We start from the raw sequence: 6,369 nt of genomic DNA, 5'->3' as shown, positions 1-6,369 counted from the left end.
TGTAATGAAAATGAACATGCAGCATAGATAGTTTTATTCAACTATCATTAACATGGAAACAATAAAAACATTAGCTTTGATACTACGCCTATAATTTGTCTCAGAAAACTGTAATAAATTAATAGGCATGGGGTATTAGGGTTGAGTGAGTTAACCAGGTGACTGCTGTGCCCTGGAAAAAACATGTATTTAAACATTTGGCCAGGAAACTTGTCCTTCAAATAAACTTGTGCTTTTATATAGCGCAATATCCACTAAACGTGCTCAAAGTGCTTTACAAAGGACCCCTGACCAACAGCAGCATGTAACAAGTAGAACGGGACATGACGCCTGTGAGGCAATATTACAAATTATTTTTCGGACAGAGGCAATGCTGTTAACGGTCAGGTGCTCATTTTACACCTGAGTATGGTGAGAGAATGTGAGTAAAGAGCTTTTCCCAATGACTCAATTATGAACCTAGTGGCTTTGTTAAGGTGAATAAACAGTATTTTTGTTCTGAATTCCTTTTATCCGCAATGGAAAAAAAAACACATGTAAAAACTTTGCGAAGTCGCAGGTTTGAGAGTTTTGCCCAAAATGAGGATCATTTAAATCGATCGATATTTGAAGGATGAGTTTCCTGGCCAAAGTTTTAAATACGTGTCTCTGGGTGGGGATCCTGACCTCCCATAGTGGGCAGGGGGGTACATACTGTGTCTTCTATCCCCTTATAACTGTTTTCCAACATGCTTTATGTCTTTGTCTTGGAATGAGATTACTTGGTTTTGTCCTGGCCCTGGCCGGAGTCCTAGCTGGGAGGGAAACAGTCAAATGCATAGTTATTGTTTTGGGAGATGATATTTTTTTCCTTGTAAATCATCTCTCTGTTATGTATTATTATATTTGTTATTTTTAATGTATAATGAAATGTAAGCATTTGAGTGTATTCCTCTTAGTGGGGCTTTGTTCTTGTATCTGGGTGAGACTTTTAGGTGATCTCAAACTAAGTACATTGATAGTTTGCTCCTGGAATCTACATCTGTTCCCTATTTTAACCAATTCCCCTTTGTCTTACTTTTTCCTCAAATCCTTTTAATTGTAAATCTAGAATCTTTTCACTATCCAATTTTCTTCCTATTTACTGGCGCTGATATAACCTAAATGTGTTGCAAGCGCCGTAAAACCCTTAAAAACAAACAAAACAAATAGTGTCTTTCTAGAGTACGGCAGTTAATTGGTTAAGGTGAATTGGGGAATCATAATTGTAGTACCCAATAGGGAATGAGATTAGCGGAAGAGTAGCGTCCCTTGATTTGACGTCACCGGTGGAGAAGTTATTTGTAAACAAACCAACTACAAGCCAAGCGCTCCAAATACAAAATTTATTATTTATATTTCTGTACAAAAATGCATATGAATTTTTGTACAGAAATATAAATAATAAATTTTGTATTTGGAGCGCTTGGCTTGGAGTTGGTTTGTTTACAAATAACTTCTCCACCGGTGACGTCCAATCAAGGGACGCTACTCTTCCGCTAATCTCATTCCCTATAGCATTTCAGTTGGTAGAGAACTCAAGACTCAACTCCCTGGGTGGGGTTCCTGACCGCCCATAGTGGGCAGGGAGGCACTTTACTGTGTCTTCTATCCCTCTGTATCTGTTTTCCAACTTGCTTTCTGTCTTTGTCTTGGAATGAGATTACTTGGTTTTGTCTTGACCCAGATACCCTGGCTGGGAGGGAAACAGTCAAATGTATAGCTAGTTTTGGGGGATGATATTTTTTTTCCTTGTAAATCATCTCTCTGTTATGTATTATTATATTTGTTATTTTGAATGTATAATGTAAGCATTTGAGTGTTATCCTCTTTGTTCGATTTTGTACTTGTGTCCGGATGAGACTTATAGGTGATCTCTAACTAAGTACATTTGTGGTATGCTTTTGGAATCTACATCTGATCCCTATTTGTTCCCAGTTCCCCTATGTCTTACTTTTTCTTGGGTGCTTTAATTGTAATTCTAGAACTTTTTACTATCCCATTTTCTTCCTTTTTACTGGCGCTGATATGACCTAAATGTGTTGCAAGCGCCGTAAAACCCTTAAAAACAAACACACAATACATCTGTTCCCAAATTGAACCATTCCCCTTTGTCTTACTTTTTCCTCAATTCCTTTTAACGGTACATCAAGAATGCTTTGACTATCCAATTTTCTTCTTTTTTTTTTACTGGTGCTGACATGACTTAAATGTGCTGCAAGCGCCGTAAAACCCGTAAAAAAGAAAAACAAACAGAAAACTGCTTTAAACACATAAAAGCAAAAGGAGGCGTTTACTTATTTATCTAGTCTGATGCATTTCAATGACTATGACTTGTCTTTTAAAAAAGTTGAAATCTTTCATCTTTAAGTTCATTACTTTTACTCACTCAATCCTAGAGATTTTTGCTACTTTTCAAAATGGGGAAAAAATGTATTAAATTGAGTATGTACATTGATAGTTTTATTCAACTACCATTGACGTGTAAACATTTAAAACATTAGCCTTGATACTACGCCTATAATTTGTCTCATAAAAAATGTAATAAATAGGCATGGAGTAAAAGTAACCCTGGTAAACTACAGATATAGTCGGTGTTCGGGTTGAGTGAGTTAGTTAAGTGAATATTTTATCTTTGTTGATTGTTGCGGATATGTTATAGCATTGTTCAGAAACTTTTTTCCCCCAAGTAGATTAAAGATTCATTATTATTATCATTATCATTTTGCTTTCTCTTTTTAATTTTGGTTTGTTTTGATTTTGGTTTCATATTTTGATATGATTTTTGTGTATTCGTTATTTGTATTGTTATCAATTCATTTCTGATATGATTTTCTTTATGAGATATTCAAAGATTTTTAAATTTTTTATGTCCTCTTGACTCACTGATTCAAAAATCTGTTCACATGACTTAAGTAGTATGTAGAAGCTCATTGGAAATCTCCTAGTTTTTATCATTTAACTGAATCTGTTCACATGACTTAAGTTGTATGTAGAAGCTCATTGGAAATCTGCTAGTTTTTTATCATTTAACTGAATCTGTTCACATGACTTAAGTTGTATGTAGAAGCTCATTGGAAATCTGCTAGTTTTTATCATTTAACTGAATCTGTTCACATGACTTAAGTTGTATGTAGAAGCTCATTGGAAATCTGCTAGTTTTTATCATTTAACTGAATCTGTTCACATGACTTAAGTTGTATGTAGAAGCTCATTGGAATCTGCTAGTTTTTATCATTTAACTGAATCTGTTCACATGACTTAAGTTGTATGTAGAAGCTCATTGGAAATCTGCTAGTTTTTATCATTTAACTGAATCTGTTCACATGACTTAAGTAGTATGTAGAAGCTCATTGGAAATCTCCTAGTTTTTATCATTTAACTGACTCGTTTTAAGTTTCAGATTATGGGTGGGGATCCTGACCTCCCATAGCGGGCAGGGAGGTACATACTGTGTCTTCTATCGCCTTATATCTGTTTTCCAACATGCTTTCTGTCTTTGTCTTGGAATGGGATTACTTGTTTTTTTCCTGGCCCTCGTCAGAGTCCTGGCTGGGAGGGAAACAGTCAAATGCATAGTTATTGTTTTGGGAGATGATATTTTTTTCCTTGTAAATTATCTCTCTGTTGTGTATTATTATATTTGTTATTTTCAATGTATAATGTAAGCATTTGAGTGTTTTCCTCTTTGTTTGGTTTTGTGCTTGTGTCTGGATAAGACTTATAGGTGATCTCAGACTAAGTACATTGATGGTATGCTCTTGGAATCTACATCTGATCCCTATTTGTTCCCAATTCCCCTTTGTCTTACTCTCTCTTGGGTGCTTTAATTGTAATTCTAGAACTTTCTACTATCCCATTTTCTTCCTTTTTACTGGCGCTGATATGACCTTAATGTGTTGCAAGCGCCGTAAAACCCTTAAAAACAAAACAAAAGTTTCAGATTATCTTAGTAGCAATTTCTAACTTAATTGAGCTCCATTTAATAATCCTTAGACCAGACCCAGAACTGCCTACACCTACGAAAAATGGGTAGAATTAGGAAATTTTGCTGGGTGGGGATCCTGACCTCCCATAGTGGGCAGGGAGGTGCATGCTGTGTCCTCTATCCCCCCATACCCGTTTTCCAATTGTTTCCTGTCATTGTCTTGGAATGAGATTACTTAGTTTTGTCCTGATCCTTGCCGGAGTTCCTTGGCTGGGAGGGAAACAGTCGAATGTATAGTTATAGTTTTGGGAGATGATATTTTTTTCCTTGTAAATCATCTCTCTGTTATGAATTGTATTATGTTTAGTTTACATATTATATTATATAATTGGTAAACAGTTGAGTGTATTCCTCTTGGGACCTGTGCTAGTGTCTGGATGAGACTTTTAGGTGATCTCAAACTAAGTGTTTTGACGGTGTACTCTTGGAATCTACATCTGTTTCCTATTTGAACCAATTCCCCTTTGTCTTACCTTTTCTTTTGTGCTTTAATTGTAATTCTAGAACTTTTTACTATCCCATTTTCTTCCTTTTTACTGGCGCTGATATGCCCTTAATGTGTTGCAAGCGCCGTAAAACCCTTAAAAACAAAACAAAACAAACAACGAAATTTTGGGCTTCAACTTCAGAACTCTCTTTAAGTCATTAAAACGTATTGAAAATGAAAGTTGATGCCAGACTACAAAATTTAAAGGATTTTGAAGTGTTATTCGATCCTTGTGATGGTAAATTGTTGGTTTATAAAGTTTTCTTGAGTAACTACTATTTTTTTTATCTCCTAAAATCTACGATTTTTTTTAGATTTTCAAGTTGGCAGGCCTGCCATAGACTTTCATATTGTTTGTATCCATTTATAACATTAATATTAATATTAATAAAGAGCAAATATTTCCCTGTAGCTCAGTTGATAGAGCTCTTGTCTCTCTAAGGGACCGAAGACCTAGATTGATCCCGGGTAAAGTCGATCTCTTTTTCTACCCCACTGTACAACAAGCAGTTATTGGGTAGCTGGGTTTCTTAGTTCTGGCAGAAAGTACTTTGCGATAGACTTGCGTATTATCCAAAGGAAAGCAAGAAATTGCTGTTATCCATTTCACACTAGAAATTGGATAAAATCCTGCTCCAGGAGTGTAAGGGCTCTAAAATACGACTTTTTATAAAAGAAATAAATAACAATGTGAATGTAAGCTACAATTTAATTACGAAAACAGATAAAATGGACGTTTCGGGTTTCCCATTTATCAATAAAACAGGATGAATGAGATAATGTAGTAGTGGCGTTGTTAAGATGAATAAACAAAGCATTGGTGGGCAGGAAATAGTATAGCCAACTCCTTTGTAAGTAAAGCACGAATTAAAATAGAACAATATTTAGCAACATTTATATTACATTTTTTTAGAGTAAATCTTTGTTATGTTTTTTTTTTTTTTTTTTTTTGTTATTTTTTTTTTGTTATTTTTGTCCATGTTGCATATAATTTGTTTTACGAATTTGAAACCAGGATTTGATTTCGATGCTGTATGAAATATAAATATGTAGTAAATATAATGTTCATATTCATATCTATGTATTATCTTCATTGCCATGTCGTTGCTATGCTGTTGTTGTTGTTGTTGTTATTGTTGTCAAGTCTGCCATGCATGTAAATACTTTGATATGTGTAATATACATACGACTTAATAATTCATTGTTATCAAATCACGTGTTTATGATTGTGTTTTGTTTTTTTGTTTGTTTTTTTGGTTACAACATTTTTTTTTTTTAAAACAATTAAATGTGGCTTAGTGATAGTGGCAGCGTGGCTCAGCGGTACGGTCTTTGCTTCGTACCCAAAAGGTACCGAGTTCGACTACCCGCCTTGTTGTTGTATGGTCTTGAGCAAGTCACCTCGCCCTATCTCACTTTGCGGCGCTGAACTGCGGCTGACGCCTGGGTTATTCCATTCTCCCCTTGGAATAGACCCTAAATATCCCTATTTGTTCCCAGTTCCCCTTTATCTTACTTTTTCTTGGGTGCTTTAATTGTAATTCTAGAACTTTTGACTATCCCATTTTCTTCCTTTTTACTGGTGCTGATACTGATACAACCTAAATGTGTTGCAAGCGCCGTAAAACCCTCAAAAACAAACAAACATAAATTTACCCTTGAGGGATGAATAAAGGGAATTTTAATTTATTAAAAAAAAAATTTATGTGGTCGTGTGGTATGACACTTGCCTTTGGATCAGAAGGTCTTGGGTTGGAGTCCTGCTCTGAACGGTACATAGTTGAGTCCTTGGACAAGGCTCTTTGCTCACATTTGCTCACCGTACTTAAGTGTAAAATGAGTACCTGGATGCTAACAACGATGTCTCCGTCTAAAA

The sequence above is a fragment of the Berghia stephanieae genome, chromosome 10, assembly GCF_034508935.2.
Source record: "Berghia stephanieae isolate SIO BIC M18660-M18661 chromosome 10, UCSD_Bste_1.3, whole genome shotgun sequence".
NCBI classification, from domain to species: domain Eukaryota; kingdom Metazoa; phylum Mollusca; class Gastropoda; order Nudibranchia; family Aeolidiidae; genus Berghia; species Berghia stephanieae.
The sequence above is the reverse complement of the archived record's forward strand: the minus strand, read 5'-3'. Positions refer to the sequence as shown.